Source organism: Choloepus didactylus, chromosome 8, assembly GCF_015220235.1.
Source record: "Choloepus didactylus isolate mChoDid1 chromosome 8, mChoDid1.pri, whole genome shotgun sequence".
Classification (NCBI taxonomy): domain Eukaryota; kingdom Metazoa; phylum Chordata; class Mammalia; order Pilosa; family Megalonychidae; genus Choloepus; species Choloepus didactylus.
In genome coordinates this window covers 89,356,190-89,378,580 of record NC_051314.1, presented here as the reverse complement: position 1 = coordinate 89,378,580, position 22,391 = coordinate 89,356,190, and the positions used below count along the sequence as shown (strand labels likewise).

Sequence of the window (22,391 nt, the reverse complement as noted above, 5' to 3'; positions counted from 1 at the left end):
ATTGCCAGTGTGCTGGGCTGCCAGATGAAGGCATTAGGTATTTTCAGGAACTAGCCTGTGCTCCAGAGCTGTATTGGTGAAAGGTACTGGTATCCCTTTTTTCTTTGTGGGGGCTCTCAGCATTTAATACATTCTCTCAGATAAATTTAAGGTCTCACCTTGTTTGATTCTTCGAAAGAAACAGTATGAGCTGACTCAGAGAACACCTTACCAAAAATATAGTGTTAACATGTTTTTCATGTTAATCAGTATTAAGCAGTAGTGAGTTTTCCTTTTTTTTTCCCTTGTGTGGCAGTTCCCTTTACACTTGGCATTCTGAGTCACACATGTGGCTTTTGTAAAAACTGAAAGGTAAAGAAGATGCCAGAGGCTGAAGTGGAAGAAACATTTTACAACTTATGAAAACATAAATGAATAAAAATATCATTAAAAATATACCACTAAGATAAAATTAAAATATCCCACTAAATTATATCACCGATAACATCCATTAAAAATATTTATTCCATTAAAAATATCATTGAAAGGATCCATTATCTTATTCTTTTTTTAAGTTGTTAAATCTCTTAGTCACCAATTACTCTTCTGTTGCCATCTCATTTATTGCTCAGACTAAAACCACCAGTACTACTTCTTAGTTTCACTCCAAGGAATATTCTTGAATATTTGAATTCCTGGCTACTTTGAATCCAGATACAGCAATGGACATTTTGATAAATACAGAGTAATTTAGTTTTTAGCTGAAAAACAATCACTCAAGGTTTTGAATGGCTAGTAAGTAGCATTTATTCATACTTGTTTTTTATTTCCTTTCTAAATGGCCTGTGCTGAGTTTTTTCTTCCTACTTAGGAAACAATTTCTAAGTTCAGGCACCATATGCAGACATGACTATTATTAATATAATAGAAATAAACTATTATAAACGAATGCCTACTGTGAGCCTGATGCCAGGTATTTCTCTCCTGTTATCTCATTTAATTAACTGAATAATTAATTCTTATTCAATGTTTGGTATTTCTTTTAAAAAATGCATCTAGCGCAGTACAGTGGCTCTTGGCCTTCAGTGGGCACTGGAATCACCTGGACGGGCTGGTTACAGTGCAGATGGCCGGACCGCACCCCTGGAGTTTCTGATTCAGTAGGTGCCCGAGTGTAAGGGAATTTGCATTTCTAACAAGTTCCCAGGTGCTGCTGCTGGTCCAGGGACCACACTTTGAGAACTACTGGCATAATCGTTAAAAGCAGTGACCTTGATATCAGACTGTGTACTTGAGTCCTCTAACTTTGGGTAAGGTGTCTAACCCCTCTGGCTTCAGTTTCCTCACCTGTAAAATTACACCTCCATCGGGCTATTTTGGGGATTCAGTGAGATTCAATGTGTAGGGCTTAGCACAATGTCTACTGTGAGTTAGAGCTCAGTAAACATTAACTGTTACCACAGTGGCAGTTCCTGTAGCAATAGTGTTGTCATTAAAGAGTATTAGCAGGAAGGTGCTTCTGGGCAGCGGAGCCCATGTCAGCCCTCAGGTGCTCGGGCCACGGCCCCAGTGACTGGCTGTGCTATGGCTTGGGGATGGAGATGTGCCCATGCACCCACCTCCCACCATATTTCCTCCTCGCCCTGAACCTCCCAGGCCTCCCGTTTCTTGGCAGGTGCGTGGGGCTGAGTCCACCTGGCTGGGAGAAGATGGAGGAGGTGGTGACTACTGTGCCTCCGGAGCCACCTGCACTGAGCCTGGTCGAGCTGGAGGAAGCCACCAGGAGCTGCCACCATATCCTAGCTACAATTCTAACTATTGGCTCTTACCCAAGTATGTATTCTGCAAGACCAGAATTGCAAAGGTCTGAATTCTTATATGAATGGAGCTTATGGCCCTGGGGCAATTACAAGCTGGATAAATTACAGCTTGAACTTTAGCCTTCTTGGACCTCTTACTTTGTTATTTGCAGTTCATAAAAATTGTATTATTCTCTACTTTTTGGTACATTTCTTAGTAATATGTTTAATATAATTATTCAAGAGACCATATTGACAGCCAGGAAGTATGGCAATTCTGAATAAATTTATACATTTCACTACTTGAATGTATTGAGATGTGTAGTGATTTATTGACATGTAAGTTGTCTCCCTTTTTGTTTAGATCAGCATTAGGTTAGAGTTTTTATCACTTCTACTTTTCATGGTAGTAGTGGAAGATAGATTTGGAAATGGTATTGACAAAGGAATCAAAATATTTAAAATTACCTTTTTTTTCCAAAGATAATTCTCTTTTCACTTCTGCTGCCTGTATAAGAGGATAGTGAAAGATAACTGATGAAAAATTAAATGCCACAGTGAGTAGAAACAATGATTACAAGAAGTAATAATGATTGCAAGAAGTAATATTCTCTATCTAAACAAAAAAAAAAGAGTATTAGAAAATGACTGATTTTAAAATCATTTTTAATTTGACAATGTTGTCTCTTCCTTTTGCTTAAACTTGAGCTCCATCTTCTAGCATGCTACAGCATTATAATGAGAGTAATCGTCATAACTCTGTGAAATAATATATTTAAGTTTTTGTATTATTGTAGAGGTTCTTCATGATAATTAAGAAAAACTATAAAATTAGTGTCAATTTTATCAGAAAAATATGCCTGAAAAAAATTCTCTAGGGAAAAGAGCCAAAATTGAATTAATTTATTAACTTTACAAAACACTATTAAATATGTTATTATTGGCTATCTAGAAAATGATACTTGCATTCAGTGGTTATACACACATACACAAACACACACGCCTAAACAAACAAAAAACCAAAACCTTCATGAAAAATTGCTTAATCTTCATCAATATTTTAGAAGAACTGGTATATACTTGGGCCACAGAAAATTCCAGTAGCTTATTCAAGTGAAAATAGCCTGCTACTAATCTGAAAAGCTCTCGAGTTCCAGAGGTGGTGGAATATGTAAATTAGAAAAATACTCATTATCTATTAATCAAATACTGATCTACCACTGCCATCAGCTGTGTGATTCTGTGCACATGGAGGCTCACCTTGGGCTCTTTTAATCACCCACATCTAGATGCTTTTCTGTTTTTATGCACTAAGAAAGGAAATAGATAAATTAATACCAACAATGTCATCCAAACTACTTAAAACAAGTATAATATGTCAATCACATTAAAGAAATGCAATTTTCCATGTTGACTTTGAATGCTCCAATATTCGGTGAGATGAAAAATTAATAAATGTCATTTGACTTCCTTGCTTTGAAAGCCTCCGAGGCATATAAGTAGAGGCAACATTTATTACATGGTCTGATGCTAGGCCAGGGATGGGCAAACCACAGTCTCACCTTTTTTATATTTTTAATTATTTTTAAAAATACTTGCTGTGGTAACAAAATTTTCCATTTTAATCACTTTCGTATGTTCAATTCAGTGACATTAATTAAATTCCCAATTATTGTGCTACCATCACCACTATCGGTTACCAAAACTTTCGTCACTGCCAACAAACTCTGTGCCGGTTAAGCAATAACTCCCCATGCCTCTCTTCCCTGGGCCCCTGAATTTGTCTCTATGAATTTGCTTATTATAGGTATTTCATATAAATGAAATCATATCATATCTGTCCTCTTGTGAATGGCTTTATTTCACTTAACATGATGTCTTCAAGTTTCATCCATAGGCTCACCTGTTTCTGTAAATAAAGCTCTCATCCTTTTATGTATTGTTTAGGGCTGCTTTTGTGCTATCACAGCAAAGCTGAGTAGCTACAAGAGACTGTAGGACCTGAAAAGTCTAACATATTCAGTATTTGGCCCTTTACAGAAAGTTTGCCAACCTCTGCTGTAGATAGTTAGTAGAAATGTGGCAAGAAGAAATGCAGGCTCCCTCCTGGAAATACCTATTCAAAGAGATCATTTGTCTTCAATAAAATAGTTTCCTAGTACAGTAACAATAAATTAGGCTTCATTTGGCTTCCTCGGCTTCAGATCCTCTTGGGAAATCAACCTTGTAGTTGGTTTCCCATTAACCTCAGACTGCAGATGTCCACTAGCCCTTCAAATGCCATAAGTGACATGCCCACCAGCCGGTGGCAAAATTCTGTGCTGGACCAGAGCTTGTCCTCCATTTTGCAATATTCTTGTTTAATTTAAAGAACCAGACCTGATTTTATTAAGGTTAATGAAGCCACAGAACCTCTTCATTGGCTAAATAATCTCTCTCTGGGAGCCAGAAGTGGCAGAAGTGACAATTCACTTGAAGCACCCATGAGCCTATTTTATTTTATCAGTACATGGCATTGGCCTGTTTTTAAAAATTAATTTCTATTTCTTTAACAAATGTCTTTTCAAGTACTTGAGGTACAATTTCTATAGCTCTTGCAGAAAAAAAAATTGGCATGTATTTGTTGAGTGAATGTTGAATAAACAAAAGGTATGTAGCTGAGCGGGAAGACCATGTCCTTCAGGGTCAGAGCGATCTGGGTTCAACCCTCGGCTCCTCCCCCTGCGTGTGTGTGACCACCCTCTGAACCTTGCTTTTCTTAGCCTTAAAATAGAGATAATTCCTACATCATAGGATTGTGGTAAGGATTTTAAATAGTGCATATTGACCAAGACTGCCTTAACTTCCCTTTAGCTTGACTAAACTTTCTCAGATATTTATACCTTAAGATATTCCACATTTGCTATTTTGTGAAATAGACTTGGCCCTTGCAATTATCTGATTTCCAAAGGTACTGAACACAAATTAGAAGTCCCCAGATGGCTTCTAGTGGCTATCTCTGCCCTAAATACTCATAAACTATCCCTCAGTCATCCGTTCTAGAATCTTGCTAGAGGTTGAAGCCAATCCGAATGGTTTGTTCTTTACAGAACTCATATTTATCTACTCTTTGAAAGATAGGACAATATTTACTGATTGACCTCTAACATTTGAGTCATTTGCTTATGTGCTCGTAGCTCAGTTCCTCTTCCTCTGTGTTCCACTCTGTACTGTAGAAGGCTGGGATCCTGCAAACTGCATTTCCCAGGCAGTCTTGCCTCCTGGCTTCCTATTGGGCTCAGACAAGGAGAGGGAATGGTGGGAACCTGGAAGAGGGGAGAGGAGGAGAGACGTGAACCCTGTCCTTCCTTGGGTGTCTGTTTGGGGTGGAAGTGGCAGCAGCATTGGTGACCGACCTGTAGTGGGAGCAGCTAGAGCAGCGGTGTCAGCAACACTGGTGGTGTGGATGTGACTGCAGCAGCCTCGGCAGCTTAGCATTAGGGACTAGCCCCTGAGTTCCAGCTCCTGGGTCCTGAGTTCACGGTGAAATTGGTTTGCTGAGGCTCCTAATCTTTGGGTAATATAATCTCTCTTCTCTCTTCTCTCTTCTCTCTTCTCTCTTCTTTCTTTTCTCTCTCTCTCTCTCTCTCCTCGAGCCTTTCCAACACCCTTGTAACCAATTTTTGTATTAAATCCCCTTCTCTGAAATATCTAGAATGCTTCCTTTTTTTCCTAAATGAATCCTGACTGACATCATATAATTTTTTAGACCTTGAATCCACAAGCTAATTTAAAGCTGTGATGCTCTTTATTTTCAAACCTGGAGCTTTAAACGTCTGAATATAACCAGCTGCTCATTTTATAGAATCAAACCAACAAAATGTAGAGGGAAAAAAAACCTTGTGACTTTGTCAAATGCCAGTAAACTTCAAGAAAGGGTCTAAATTATTTAATGCATTGAAAGTGTTCATAATAGTGGCTCATCAGGTGTTGCTTCACAATGTGTTGGTTATGAAAAGATTTTACTGGGACAATAATCACTAGGATGAAATTTATTCTACAAACAACTTTCTCAGGATATTTTTTTAAATCTCAGGATTTTGCAGAACTACCTGATAAAAATAGGCACAATTTCTGAGCTTTTAGTTTCAAAATCTGTTTCCCATCTGTTTTCCAAAGTCTAGGACTATACAACCAAAGCAAAATGGAGGATTGTGAAATTATCCTTTGACTCAGCGACAAATGGAATATCAGAGTAGGGAAGGGACATCTGTGCTCATCAGATGGATCTATGATTCCTCTAAAATGTGTTGAACAGTAGTTATCTATGCTCTGTTTGAATACCTCCAAGGATGGTGAAGTCATTATCTTTCCAGGCAGCCCATTCATTTGTTGGAGCTGTTATGTTCCCCAGAAAAGGCCATGTTCTTTTAATCCATCCCTGTGGGGGCAGGCCTATTGTGGGTGGGACCTTTTGATTATGTTGTTTCAATTGATAAGTGACCCACCCAATTCAAGGTGGGTCTTAATCCTTTACCAGAGTTCTTTATGAAAAGGATAAAAGGCAGAGACATTTGAAGAGAACTTTTAGAAGAAATACCCCAGAGATGCTAAGAGAAAACCCACAGATGCTCAGAGAGAAAGCCATTGTAATCAGAAGCTGAAAGCAATGAAACCTGGGAGCAAAGACCAGCAGATGCTGGGTATGTGCCTTCTCATATGACAGAGGAATCCCAGATGCCAGCAGCCTTTCTTCAGAGAAGGTATCCTCTTGTTAATGCCTTAATTTGGACATTTTCAAGGCCTTAGAATTATAACCCGTAACTTAATAAATGCCCACTCTTGAAAGCCAATCCATTTCTGGTATATTGCATTCCAGCAGCTTTAGCAAACCAAAACAGACAGCTTGGATTTTCAGAAATTTCTCCCTTTAATCAAGCCCAAGAAATGAGCTGGCATGACTGTAGCTCCTATTCCTGGATCCTAGTTATTCCATTTAGGGTTGTACGGAATAAATAGTCTTCTTATTCTACTTGAAAGCTCTTTAAAACTAAAATGAAGATAGTCATGATATCTCTTAATGGAATACATGTGGGCTGTTTCCAAGAAACAATTCCAATATCCAAGAGGCTGGCACAGTGTCATGGGGGAAGTTCTGAGTATCAGATGAATTCTCTAATTATTATTGACAACTTACCTCTTCCCTGGAAATGATGAAATTGAAAACAAAATAGGTTTTCCTTTCACACATCTGTACAGGCTCCTTTAGAAACCACAGCTCTTCCCCTTCCACAAAGAGGCAAACTTTCAGAATGTCTCAGCCAGAGAGAGATTCTCATCCAGTATCCTGGCTTTCCCTCCTGTTAGAAACAGGAGGACCCTGCACAATAAAGAAAAAAGTGCTTTGAGGATCTGACCCAGAAATATTTATTCAAAATACTCATTTAAAATATTTCTTGTGCATCATAGTCCTAATGTGAATGGTGGTAGTGGAGCAAGATGGAGAGGAAAGAGGGAAAAATGACAAGACATAAATTTTAGGACCTAGGTGAGGACTAAATCTTAAATGACTTTGTATGTCACACCTAGAAGATTTTGATGTTAGCCTACAACAAAGAGGAGCCACTGGAGAATTTTAGGCATGATTGCAATTGTATTGTAAAAAGATTTCCCAGGTGGTAGGGTAAAGCAAGACAAGATTGGCAGCAGGAGAAGCAGATGGAGACTGCTGCAATAATTAAAGAAAGAAATGATAGACAAGTGAACAAGATGATGCCAGTGGGAATGCACAGGATGGGAACGGTCAAAGGGTAGGATCAACAAGATTAAGTGTGTGATTGGATGTGAGGGTAAGGGAGTTCTTAGGTTTCTGGGTGGGTGTTGGAATCATTCACAAAAGAGGGAGACATGAGAGGAGTAGAAGTTTAGGTAGAAGGAGGTGATGAGTTCTGTTTGGGGCATATTAATGTGAGTGCCTCCAGAATACACAAGCAGAGATGACACATAGTTGGATACCGGATCTGGAGCTCATGAAAGGAGGCAGGAAGTATAGATTCTGGATTCTGAGGGTAGCAGCTGAATCCATAGAAAAGGATGAGATTCATTCTGTCATTCAAACTAATATTTATTAGTTTGTGCCAGTAACATTATATGGGTGGTGGCTGCATATTTATGCAATAGTGAAAATAAAGGCATAGTGTATGACCTCATGGAACTTACATTTTAGTGGAGGGAGACACACAATGAACAAATAAATATAATTCAATGCCAGATAATATTAGTGCTCTCAAGAAAAGTAAAGAAGAGTAAGGAGACAGAGGATGATAAGTCATCAGAGAAGGCTTCTCTGTAGAGGTGATTTTTTAAAGTGTGTGTTCTGGGGTAGGCTGAATAATGGCCCCCCATGGATGCCCCATCCTTAACCCCCAGAACCTGAGAATATGTTACTGTGCATGGCAAAAGGGACTTTGCAGATGTGATTAGGGATCTTGAGGTGGGAAGATTATCCTGGATTATCTGGGTGGGCCTGAAGTAATCATAAGCTCTCATAAAAGGGAGTCAGGAGGGATAGAGTCAGAAAAGGAGACATGATGATGGAAGCAGAAGTTGGAGTGATGTGCTTTGAAGATGGAAGAAGGGGGCACAAGCCAAGAGAGTAAGCCATGAGATGACATCAGGGATGTGGATGGCCAAAGGCCTGGAGTGGAAACATATCAGACCTGCTTGAGAAACATCAGGGATCATCTGAGGGAGGGTGTGCAGCATAGGAATGAAAGAGAGCCAAGACCAAAGCTAGAAGCATGGGGTAAGCAAAGAAAGGAATCTAAGAAGGGCAGATCAGAATGATAGAAGGAAGATTACAGCAGAGTTTCCCCACAGAATATAAAGGGAAGGAAATCTTGGTAAGGTGTGAATGGTTATGTCAGATGTTATAGAGAGATTACTTAATCTAGGTAGGACAGAACTCTAGTTAGGACAGAAAATTGAGTTAAGTTGTTTTTTTGTTTGTTTTGTTTATTTAGTTTTTTGGTGTTAGAGATTGAATTGTGTCCTCCACCAAACATGTGTTCAGCTCCCAACCCCTGGTCCTGTGGGTGTGAACCCATTTGTAAATAGGATTTCTGAAGATGGTATTAGTTAAGTTGAGCCCAAAGTGAAGGCGGGCCTTAATCCAATATGGCTGAGGTCCTTGTAAGCAAAGGAAATTGGACACAGAAGAAGAAGCTGTGGGAGAAGCCAGAGAGAAGGTGGAAGTCAACGGAACCCAGAAGAGAAAAGAGATGTTGTCATCTGAAGGAAAAGCCAATTAACCCCAAGGATTGCCAGTTAACCCAAAGATACCAACCCAGGGAGGAAGCAAGTCTTCTAGCCTCTGAAACCGTGAGCCAAAAAATTCCCGTTGTTAAGCCATCCATGCAGTATTTGTTTTAGCAGCTAAGAAACTTAAACAGTTGGCAAACTAATTGGTGGTCCTCCCCTCACATTTCTTTCCTCCAGACTAAACTTAATTTCTTTAGTCCCATCTCATTTTATGATGATTTCCAAATGTCATGGCAGGCTGGATAAATGAGAAGAAAGTGCTTTCCTCAATGAATTGTATTGTATTGTAATGTCTCTGAAATCACTGGGGTGGTTAATTTTGTAATCTGTGAATTTAACACCATAGTTTGATAGTTCTCTTTCCAAATATCTGCCACTCCTGTTCATAAATGTGTTTATACACAGAGAAGTAGAATATGTTTGAGAATTAACCTCTCTTCCACTCATCCTCTAGTCACAGAGGCCTTCTTGTATTTGGCAACTGCTTGTCTCTGGGCCTTTGCATGGATTAGTGCCTCTTTCCAGAAGTTCCAGAGCACAGCAGGGAGAAGAAGTGGGAGGGAGAGCCTACAGCAACTCCTCCTCTCCTTCAGGTTTCCACTGAAGCATGACTTCCTCAGGGAAAAGTCACGTTGATCTTGGAGACAAGGATTGGTTTTCTTGTTATTCACTCCCAGGGCAATTTGTTCTCTTGTCCCACTTGAGATTAAATGCTTATTTGCTTATGTTCATCTCCCCCTCCTAGACAATGAACTCAATGAGAGCCGAAAACACAACATCCCTAAAGCTTTCCCAGCACCTGATACAAAGTAGTTGCTTGATAAATGTTTCTTGAACCAATGGATAGATGAGTGGATGGATTTTGATTATTTTCTGTGAAATCATAAATGTGATCAGAGACTAAGTGACCACAAAGTTGGTCAAAATTAAGTGACAGTGGTCACTCTTAGTGTAGAGACTGGACTACTTAAGTTTGACCAACATTCACCTTCAAAGTAGTATGGGAAAGCACTCCATCTCTACATGGAAGACGCTGCTTCAGTCTCACTGATCCTCAAAGTAGAAATTCAAATCAAATGGACTGTCAGTTTAGATCAGATTCAGTCCATATGGATATTTGAATGTTCTGCTTTGGTTCTAGTTCAGTACTTTTAGCAAAAGAAAAATGAAGTTCAAAATGGTTTACTAGTTTAAAAAATAAATAAAATATTTGTTCTGGCTGTCATTCTGTTAAAAAAAAATAGAAAGATAATGTTTAGTTTTGGGTTGTAATCATCAGGCTGTCATATTTTGCCCTAACTTTAGTACAGTTTTATTTATTTCAATGCCCAATTTTAAGGAGAAGATAACTATGGACTTCAAATTATGGAAAGAGGGACTGGATAATATGTCTGTGATAGCAATCTTTAATCCTTAATTCTGTTTTACCTTAAATAGCTCTGGATTGATCCTAAAGCCCATTAGCCTTATTTAGATTGCATAAACATTATTAACCTCAGATATTCTACTAGCCATGGATATTCTACTTGCCTTAGATGTTCTATCAACCCCAAAACTGCCTTTGTTTTTCAGTTTTGGCCACTATTTTAAGTAACTGGAACTATTTACCAGCAGGTTAGCATGCACCTTTTTTTTTTTTAGGATTGTTTCACCAACAATGGATAAAGCAGTATTCAAATCGCAAAAATTTTGTGAAAAGTGGGGTTTGATATTAATGATCAAGAAACATGCTGATGGGAGGTATCAACCTAGTATCACTAATTTTTGCATGAGACTCATATATTTTCAATACAATCTTCTCACTATAAGAAAATACATCTTATCTATTTAATAATATTATGCATATATCTAAATGTATTTTCAGAAGGGTCTGGAAGGTATACAAATAAATGGTGGTGGTATAGTAGAATGATAGATGTTTTTTAACTTACTTCTTTTTGTTTAATTGTATTGCTAAGTTTTCTGCAACAAAATATATTACTTATGTAATAAAGATAAAATACTATTTACAAAATTATTAGAAGTTGCCTTTTAAAATGTATTCTGTCCCAGTTTTTAGAATGTGCTGTATTATCGTGGTAAGAAACCCAGATTTGGCACTGTGTAGAATTATGTAGTCAACAAAGGCTTGTATGTATTTTATTTTGGTGCTACTAAAAAAAAAAATCACTGAGAAGATTTGATGATTATAAGCCCACTTATAGGATCTGTGGGATTCTATCAACTCTAAAGGCTGTAACAACAGAGCTGAATTCCACTTCAGGGTTGCTGGGACCTTGTCTTGTTCACATCATTCAGTGCAGTCTTTTGCTTTTTGGGAGGGATGGACTGGATGTTGCCATAACACCTAATTCTGCCCAGTGAAAAGCAGGGGAGTTGGATACCATATGCCATCTTAGTTGCAGGGCAGGTGATTTTCTGGTAAGGGACAAATGTTCCATGAGGAAAAAGAATTTCCGTCTGTTACTTCCTAATCATGACAGGATTAATTTGAAGGACTAAATAAACAAGCTGCTTTGGGCTCTTCTAAGGGGTTTCATAATGAGCCAAGCAGCAGATGAGTCAGGACCTCATCTCTGGCTGTCCAGTACAGTTCCCTGGCCCATGGGAAATGGATTCTCACCAGCTTTTTGTTTTGTTTTTTGTTTTTACTATTTTATTTTATTCTTTTAATTCATTTTTATTGCGATATATTCACATACCATGCAGTCATACAAAGCATACATTCAATTGTTCAGAGTACCATTATATAGTTGTGCGTTCATCCCCAAAATCAATTTTTGACTTTTTCATTACCACACACACAAAAATAATAAGAATAAAAATTAAAGTGAAAAAGAGCAATTAAAGTAAAAAAGAACACTGGGTGTTCCCCCCGCCACCCCGTTTTTCTACTCATCCATCCATACACTGGACAAAGGGGAGTGTGATCCACATGGCTTTCCCAATCACGTCACCCCTCATAAGCTACATTTTTATACAATTGTCTTCAAGATTCATGGGTTCTGGGTTGTAGTTTGATAGTTTCAGATATTTACTGCTAGCTATTCCAATTCATTAGAACCTAAAAAGGGTTATCTATATTGTGTGTAAGAGTGCCCACCAGAGTGACCTCTCGGCTCCTTTTGGAATCTCTCTGTCACTGAAGCTTATTTCATTTCCTTTCACATCCCCCTTTTGGTCAAGAAGATGTTCTCCATCCCACGATGCCAGGTCTAGATTCCTCCCCGGGAGTCATATTCTACATTGCCAGGGGGATTCACTCCCCTGGGTGTCAGATCCCACATAGTGGGGAGGGCAGTCTCACCAGCTTTTGAGTCATTTCCTTGGGTTTGCATTGACAGAACTCACGTTTCCCAACAATGCTAATGCAAAAATGATCTGTTTCCCACTTTCCAAACTCAACAATTCACTCATTCATTCACTTATTTATTCACTGACAAATATTTTTCAAGCACCAACTACGTGCAGACAATATTCTACCTGCTGGGGACACTGGAGTGAATAAAAAGTCTGAGTCCCTGCCCTCACAAAGCTTACATTTTAGTGGAGGACACACAAGATAAGCAAATAGTGACATAATGCCAAGCATTAAGTGCTATGAAAAAATAAATCCAAGCAAGGACATAGAGAATGACAAGGATTTACTGCTTTAGATGAGGTGTCCAGGGGCTCTGTCTCTGGGGAGGTGATGTTTGAATGAGCTCAGGGAATGAGCCATGTGAATATCTGTGAGTTGAGCATTCCAGGCAGAGGGAACAGCAAACATGAAGACCCTAAGATGGAAACACGTTGGAGGAACTGCAAGGATGCAGTGTAGGTGACCTGCAGTAAACAGAGGAGAAAGAGGTGATACATGATTTGCAGAGGTGGCCAGGGGGCAGATCAGGGAGGCCTTGTACACCTTGGTAAGGATTCTGGATTTTACTGTGTGGTTAAAATTTGCTGTAGGGTATTGAGTAGGGGAGTGACCTAATAGATCTAATGTTTGTAAAAGGATCCATTCATCTGCTGTGCAGACAACAAACTGAGGGGAGAAAATGGTGAAGCAGGGCACATCCTGGCAAGAGCAATCTATGTCTGATTTGACATGTATTTACCATCCAACAGATTGGATATGGAAAGTGAGAGACGGGATAGTGAAGAATGACCCCTAGGTTTTTGGCCTGAGCTATTGAGTAAAATGGTGGTGCCTTTTACTGACAAGGGGAAAAACTGGGGAGGATCAGGTTGGGATAGAGAGAAATTCTAAATTTTCATTTTGGATCTGTTGAGTTTGATATGCCTATCATACAACCAAATGGGCATGTCACGTAGATAGTTGGATCTGAAGTCTGATGGTCAGGAGAAAGTTTGGGCTGGGGCTATAAATTTAGGAGTTGTCAATGTTGAGATCAGCACAGTACAATGGAAGTATAACACAAGACACCTACATTTTCAATTTTCCAGTAGCCATTTTAAAAAGGTAAAAAGACACAGGTGAATTTATTTTTCATAATATATTTTATTTAACCCAATATGTAGAAATCTTTTCATTTCAGTATGTAATCAATGTAAAAAAATGAAGACATTTTGCATTCTTGTTTCCATACTAAGTCTGTGAAATCCAGCATGTTTTGTTTTACCTTTACAGCATGTCTCAATTCAGATTAATTACATTTCAGGTGCTCAGTAGCCACACATGATTAGTGGGTACCATATTGAACACCTCAGATCTAGATGATATTTAAAGCCATTAGACTGAATATTGAGAGACAGTGCAAACAGAAATGAGGAGAAACCCAAGAGACCCAAGAACTGAGCTACCCGCATTTAAAACGTCAGGAGGAAGAGAATCCCAAGTAAAAGAGAGTCAGTATAGGAATGTTCTATGTCTTGATAGGGGTTATATGGATGAAGGCATTTATCAAAACTAATTGAGCAGTACACTTAAGATTCATGCAGTTCACTATATGTAAATCACAACTCAATTTTTAAAAAAGAGTTCTCTCAAAATCAGAAAGGAAGAGAGGGAGAAAATCAAAACAAGAGGACAGTTAGGGTAGTGTGGGGTCCCAGAAACCAGGTGATCAATTTTGTCAAATCCTTACTGGTAAGAGGCCCAGTGAGATGAAGACTGAGAATTTAATATAGAATGGGCAATGGTAAGGTCAAATGTTACAGTGACAAAAGCAGATCTGAGAGAATTCAAGTAAGAATGAGAAAGTTTCTGGTTGCAGATGGCGATTTAACACATACATTTACCTTTGTTTCCTCCAGAAACCTCACTAAATGACAGTAAAGAATTTAGAAGCTGGAAAGCATCTAGATAAATGCAATGGACTGAGAAGATCTGTGAAGGCCACATCTCTAGCCAGCTCTGGGGAAAATAAAAAAAAAAGTCTGAATGATACCATAGAGTCTCCCAAATACTCAGGAATTTGTGATACAGATGCCATGGGGAGTGAAGAGTAAAAGAACTGTTCAAAAAGCAGTTTAAAGAAAAAAAAGGAATTCAACACCCAGATCCCGCTACCATTTCCCACAGCTAGGCAACAGACTCTCTCCATCTGTATTAGTTTCCCAGCTGCTGAAACCAATACCATACAATGGGTTGGCTTAATCAACAGGAATCTGTTGGCTCATGGCTTTGAGGCTAGGGGAAGTCCAAAATCAAGGTGTCAGCAAGGTGATGCTTTCTCACAGAGGACTGTGGCATTCTGGGGCCAGCTGCCAGTGATCCTTGGTTCTTGGCTTTACTGTCACATGCCAATGCCCATGTCGATGTCTTCTTTCTTTTCCAAGTTTCCTTGACTTCTAGCTTCTGGCTACTCCCTGTGGCTTCTCCTTCTGTGTCCAGTTCCCTTTGCCTATAAGGACTTCAACCACATTGGATCAAGGCCCACCCACGCCTTAACTAATAACATTTTCAAAGGCCCTATTTACAAATGGGTTCATATCTACAGGACCAGGGTTTGGGAATTGAACATGCCTTTTGTGGAGGGCATGGTTCAATCCCCAGAACCATCCAATTATAAGATTTCAGGAGGATAAACCAGAAGGCCACTGGACTTATAGTGAGGGTAAGGATACAGGAGGGAGATCCTGGGACTGACAAAAATCCACATACTGAATGATGAGACATCCACTGCTTCTCATTTCATCTTCCAGAATGCTGACACCTAGCTTGAGAAGGGGTGATTTTCCTCAGAGTAATCTACTAAATCAAGAGAAAAAACCTAAAGCTGACATAACGACCACGGTCTACAAGCCCCTCCCATGCCCTACCCCTGCACACATACCAAGATTCCAGTCATCTTTTTAGTGTCTTTCTCTTAAACACTGTTAGATAGCCATGGACTACTTAACATGTGAAGAAAGCCTCTAGTATGAAGGATAGAGAGGAAATCTTCAAACAAAAGTAATTAGGGGGGTTAGATTATGCAAGGAGAAAAAGTACTGAAAACAGAACAAAACTTATCATTAATAAGAGCAGATACTGATTATGAAATTAAGGAAAATCAGTATGTTTTATTTTAATATTGTTGTTGTTCTGATTGTTGTAATTAAAGGACTCATCCCTAAAGTTGGCTAGTATAGGTGAGAATAGAAGCCTGAACTAATTTTTCAGCTACTCCTCTTCCTTCATAGTGACTTTGAAATCATAGTATGCTTAGAGATCTCATTGTTTGGGCTGTGACCACAATCTCTACAGCAGGAAGGAAGGGGTGGCCCCTTCCTGGAGATGTTTTGCAGTGATAAGTTGTTGTGATTTTAAGAAACAGAAACGAAACCTAAACAGGAAAGGGAGATGGACTATAATGATACAGGGTTGTCTCCTGGGACCCTCAGAAATGCTGCTCGTCCTCAAAAGGACTTGAACCGGGGGCATAGGAAGCTCTCAGGGGTCCAGGCAGAATGATATTTCTTTCTCTCTCTTTCCCTCCTTAGATATGGTTTCTAATCTCTGCCTATTTCCAAGAGAAGCATTTTTTTCTTTCCTCTGCTGAAAAGATCAGCTTTCTCTGCAGAATTCTGTGCACACTTGGTGGGTGAGAGATGGTCACCCTACAGTAGCCTTAGTTTTTATTACCTCATCCTAAGCAAACATCTCAGGTTAAAAAGAATATCTGCCCCAGTCTCAAATTTCCAAGAGAGAGAAGCAGATTAGTCAAATTTAGGACAGCAGCCCAAACCTTGTTCAAACGACTCTGGGAACAGGGCCACGGACACAAAGATGGCTTCCGGGTCCCATTCCTGTGGGGTGTTCTCAGAGCTCTTTGGCTTCACCTTCTGGGAGGTCTTTTATTTTCTATTATCTTCCTTGGTCACATCGGAAGTGAGTGTTGGGATGATGTCTTCCTTTGGGCTACACAGTTTTCCCAAACCACTTCCTGGGTAGGGCCCCAGGGTTTTTAGACCATGCTCGTGGTTTCTGTGGTGGTAGTGCACAGCTCTCAAACACTACAGTGGCCTCCCATCTATCTGCTTCCAGACATTTCCATGAGCCAGTAGCCATACCTAGAGTTCTTGTTGAGAAACTTCTTATGTGTGCTTTATTCCTTTGCTTTCTTGCCCCCAAACCTCTTCTCCAGCCCTTAATGGCCAGCATCTTGATTTAGATAATTTTAATTCTCTAAAGTTTTAAAAAGATGTAAAAGTCACACCCTTGACCTGGTCTTTGCCCTGAAGCATTTTAATCAACTGATAGAGAAGTCCCTATGTGCACCCTGGGCATTTTTGACATTTTCTACTCAAAGCCTTTTAAACACCATCTTTTCAGATTCTGGATCAAAAGCAGTTGTTTTTTACAAATTTGTATGGCTGCAAATTTCTGGATTATCTTTATCCTGTTTTATCTTTGCTTGCAAACAGGCCGTCTCTTTCTCTCCCTCTCTCTTTTGCAAAACAGTAGTAACCACATGTAATACTAAGGTTCTGTTTTCCAAATTCTTCCTCCTGAGCTACAAGTTGGATAGGCAAATGATCTGCCTTCCAAGTAATTACAAGCAGCAAACAACACTTATAGCAAATGTTTTCCTTCTTTCCAGTCTCCCATATCTGTTTCCTCACTGCTCACCACCTGACTGCTTAACCAATATTTTGTTTTAGTTTCAGCAGCATTACAATTTTGGTACCAATTTTTGTTTTAGTCAACATAGGTGCTTCTACATTGCAGTAGCAAATTACTCCCGGAATCTCAGTGAGCTTAATACAATAAAGGTTATTCACATTCACATCAGATCTGATGTGTCAGATGAATCTCCAGTGCACCTGCCTTCCACAAGGTGGTATCTGTCTTTGGCTCTGTCCTCTCAACTCCTGTCCTTAGCGATTGGCTGATGCAAGTGAAGGGATTACATGGAAAATTCACACCTACTTTTCAGAGGCTTGGACAGAAGTAAAACACATCACTTCTGCTCCAAGTCCATTGTCCAGAATTAGTCTTATGACCCTGCATAATTACAAGGGGCTGGAAATTCAAGGGAGCATATGGATAATGGATGAGCAGTATGTGTTCCTTCCACAATTCATGGATATCTTGTGTTGAGATAGCAGATCTACAAGGTCAAAGTCACCTGCACAGTGAGTCACTGCAGGAAGGAGAGCTGGGCTGGAGAGTTGCAGACCTGTGCTGGAATTCACATAAGTGAGAAACAAAATTTTGCTGAACTAATCCAATGAGATTTGAGGATTTAATTATTGCAGTATAATCCATCCTATCCCAATTAAAGCGGATACATAAAAGAAGACAGGATGAAATGACATAGCTTGTTTTCCTTGAAGCAAGTGCAATTTCAATCAAAATACCAGTAAGATTTTTTGGGGAATCTGACAAAATGCTATAGATCTCATGTGGAATAATAAGGGAGTAGGGATAGCCAGTGTTCTAGTTTGCTAATGCTGCCATTAGGCAAAATACCAGAAATGTATTGGCTTTTATAAAGGGAGGTTATTTGGTGACAACTTTACAGTCTGAAGGCCATGAAAATGTCCAAGGTAAGGCATCAACAATAGAGTAACTTCACTGGAGAAAAGCCATTGGCATCTGGAAAACCGCTGTTAGCTGGTAAAGCGCATGGCTGACATCTGTTTGCTCCCAGGTTGCGTTTCAAAAGGGCATTCTCCAAAATGTCAGTGTCAGCTTTCAATGGCCATCTTCAAAATGTCTCTCTTGGCTGTAGCACTGAGTTCCTTCTGCTTGTCAGCTCTTTTATATGGCTCCAGTGATCTAATTAATACCCACCCTGAATAAGTGGGGTAACACCTCCATGGAAATTATCCAAAGTCTTGCCCACAGTTAATTGAGTCACATCTCCATGAAAACACTCAATCAGTAGGTTCCAACCTAATCAACACTAATATGTCTGCCCCCACAAGATGGCATTAAAGAACATGGCATTTTGGGGAACATAATACATCCAAACCAGCACAGCCAGTATAACTTGAAAAAGAATCATGAAGGAGAACTTGTGTTTTACCCAATATTAAGACATATTTTATAGGTAAAGAAATTATAGGAAATACAGAAAGACATTACAGATAAATTATAGGAAATAATAAAGATGTTAGTGGAAAACAGAGATCTCAAAATTAGACCAACTCTGAGAGTTTGGAATATATATAGTGTCATTTAAATCAGTGAGAGAATGAGAATTTCAGAAATGCTGTGACCAACATGTCATCGGGGGGAAAAAATCAACCCTGCTGAACGTGTACCTCACTTTTTATACCAAAATAAATTCTAGATGGATCAATGACTTAGATGTAAAATATGAAACCATAACAGTAGTATAAGAATCATTGGTAATTTGTTTCATAATTTTGAACTGCTGAAGGTCAAGAGATATATAAGACAAGATTGACAAATTTATTTACATTAAAATTAAAACCTCAGCAAGGCAAAGAATATCATAAACAAAGTCAAAAAACAAACCCACAGAATCAGAGGAAAAATAACATTTGCAATTTATACAACAGAAAAGGTGTTAATTTCTTTAATATACAAAGACAGATTACAACGAACAAGAGAAAAATACACAATTCAATGGAAAAATAGGCAAAGGGTAGACAGTTTGCAGCCAAAAATAAACAAATAAATAATCCAAATAGCCAATAAGCATATGAAAAGATTTAACTTTTTAAATAATAAAAGAAATGTAAATTAAAATAAGGTACTGTGCTTCACTTAGTATATTTATAAAAATAAAATTTTGATCCTACTCAAAAATGTGGGGACTCATACACTGTTAATGGCCTATAAATTGCTACAACTTCTTTGTAAAGAAGAGAAAGCAATTTGGCAATAGCTATTAAATTTTAAAAAGCACATTCTCTTTGACTCAGCAATTCCCCTTCTAGAAACACTTGCACAAAGAAGCAAATATGTACTGTATAGGGATAGTGTGATACTATTAATTGTAATAGTGAAGAATGGGATACAATATATATGCCCATCAAGAGGATTAAATGCTTTAAAAAATGCAATACTTTGTGGCTGTTCAGAAGAATGAATATATTTATTGCATTGATATAGAAAATTTTCCAAACTAGGTTGTTTTAATTGAAAAACAAACAGCGTAGGATCATAAATGGAAATTTCAAGGATCACATTTTATACACATATCTATATACATATGTGTATTTATATACATATGTATATACATAATAATTTGTGGGGAAAAAAATAGTAGCTATAATTGTATTCCACTCTCATTATTTTATATAGAGAGAAGTGGGTAAGGAGGTAGGCTTTTACAGTTCATGTTATACCCCTTTGTATTGTTAAAAATTTTAACTTTACATATATTACTTTATATATATGTGTGTGTGTATATATATGTTTTATATAAAACAAAAACTTGAACCACTGGTTCTACCATGCAGTTATCAATTCTATATATTGATTTTATATACAATTTTACATTGAAATGTTATTCTATGTATTTTCTTTGCAATCTTTATCTAAAAAGATATTAGCAAAAAAAAAAAAAACAGATCAAAGTTGAGCATTCAGAACATGTTATAAATGAGTAAACTAAGTCCCCAGTCAAAATGAAAGAGTGAAGCCACAAAGCATCTAGTCTTGTTTCCATCACAAGGGGGAGAATCCCCGGATTTAAATAGTAGACTTAGTTGTCAAGCTTTCTCTAACAATATTGCAAAAAGAAAGCCAATAATAGTGGTAGTAGATGATATTTTTGAGCAGTAACTAAGTGGGATTGTGGGCTAAGCACTTCTACGTAAATTATCTCAGTGAATACTCACAAGCTCCATGCAGTAGGGTCAATTCTACTAGTGAAGAAGTAAGAATCAGAGAAATTAAGATATATCACAAGGGATCCAGGGCTTGTGTTTCAAAACATTTGTAATATCTGCCTTCGCAGGAAGGCAGACGCAAGGCTCAAATTCTTCAGCTCAGAGCTGGTAGGAGAATTGTGGTTGACAAGACCAGCAAGTATTGAATTCCTTTGACTTCATACTCCTGCATCTGTCCCTTTCTCTTCATCCCCACCATCCCTGCTGTAATTTAGGCCCATAATATCTCTCACCTAGAATATTGCCAAACTCTTGGCTGGCTTCCCTGCCTCTAATCTTGTTCCTGTCCAATCCATTATTTTTACTGTAGCTAGAAGAATGTCATTAAGATATAAAGTCGTTTATGCTACGTGTGACTAACCTTCGGTGGCTCCCCTGCCTAATGGGTAAAGTACAAAGCCCTCTGCAAGAAATAGATTTAGATTTGTTGTCCACTTCATTACATTATCTTCCTCAATGCCCCACTACCTCTGGCCTGGGCCACCCCAATCTGCTGGCCATGTGAGCTTTCAAAAATGCAAATCTTATGTCACTCTGCCTAGGCCCTTTGATGGCTCCTCCCTTCCTACTGCAGAAATGACAACTTGGTTTCATTTTACATGCCAGTTCTAATCAGGCAATTGCTGCCTAGAACACTGGGTTGAGAAGGATTCTGAGGCACATGGGAATGTCTGTTATGGGTGTTGGTGATATAAAGTCAGTGTTAGGAGCTGTTGCTCTGGAGCTTGAAAAAAAATGTCTGGGTTTAAATAAATACTGACTACCACTTGCCTCTGTATGTCCTCAGGAAAGTGACTTAATATTTCACATCAATAAATTAAGAATAATAATAGAACCTACTTTGTAGGGTTGTCATGAAGAGTAAATGAGCTAATCCATGTGTTCTAGTTTGCTAATGCTGCCGGAATGTAAAACACCAGAGATGGATTGGCTTTTATAAAAGGGGTTTATTTGGTTACACAGTTACAGTCTTAAAGCCATAAAGTGTCCAAGGTAACACACCAACAATCAGGTACCTTTACTGGAGGATGGCCAATGGCATCCGGAAAACCTCTGTTAGCTGGGAAGGCACATGGCTGGTGTGTGCTCCAAGTTCTGGTTTCAAAATGGCTTTCTCCCAGGATGTTCCTCTCTAGGCTGCAGTTTCTCAAAAATGTCACTCTCAGTTACTCTTGGGATGTTTGTCCTCTCTCAGCTTCTCTGGAGCAAGAGTCTGCTTTCAATGGCCATCTTCAAACTGTCTCTCATCTGCAGCTCCTGTGCTTTCTTCAAAGTGTCCCTCTTGGCTGTAGCTCCTCTTCAAAATGTCACTCTCAGCTGCACTGAGTTCCTTCTGTTTGTCAGCTCATTTATATGGCTCCACTGATCAAGGCCCACCCTGAATGGGTGGGGTCACACCTTCATGGAAATTATCTCATCAGAGTTATCACCTACAGTTGGGTGGGGTGCATTTCCATGCAAACAACCTAATCCAAACGTTCCAACTTAATCCCCACTAATATGTCTGCCCCACAAGATTGCATCAAAGAATATGGCTTTTTCTGGGGGACATAATACACACAAACCAGCACACCATGTAATATGCTTCTCAGTGCCTGGTACGCAGTAACCTCTCAATAAATGTTAGCTGTTGTTGTAAAAGGCCGTTCATGATATGGTCTCTTCTTACCTGCCCGGTCTTGTTCTTTCCATGCCCACCCCGTCCTTCTTGGGCCCTAATCCCCTGTCCTCCTAACCTCCTTGCACTTCTCCCAAGGCTCTCCAAGGCTTTGGTGGCTCTGTTGTTCCCTCTGCTAGAGTGTTCTTTCCCACCTGCCATCCCCTTCTTCACCTGGCTGATGCTTACTTATCCTTAAGCATCACTCATACTTTACCTCTTCCAGGAAGCCTTCCCTGACTGTACCCTGATTGAGTTATGGGCTCCTCCTGGGTTTTCCAGTAGCATTCAGTGCTTTCCTCCCTTATAATATTTATCAAACTGCACTGTAAACCTCCTAATTTCTCAGTCTAACTTTC

The 22,391-nt window shown here is 39.0% G+C and overlaps 1 protein-coding gene across 6 annotated transcripts in view; it reads left to right on the top strand.

The window, feature by feature from the left end:
* Positions 1 to 22,391, top strand: part of PCED1B (PC-esterase domain containing 1B) — a 266,494-nt gene that overhangs the window by 231,309 nt on the left and 12,794 nt on the right. The window contains exons 5-6 of one of the 6 annotated variants that reach the window (XR_005218327.1): positions 1,655 to 1,812; positions 14,337 to 18,016. The exons of 2 other annotated variants lie outside the window; for them this stretch is intronic. The gene's annotated coding sequence lies outside the window, so the exon portion shown is untranslated. Of the gene's footprint in view, positions 1 to 1,654; positions 2,336 to 14,336; positions 18,017 to 22,391 lie in introns of those variants that run through there. 3 more of the 6 variants (XR_005218324.1, XR_005218328.1, XR_005218326.1) reach the window with 3 other exon arrangements.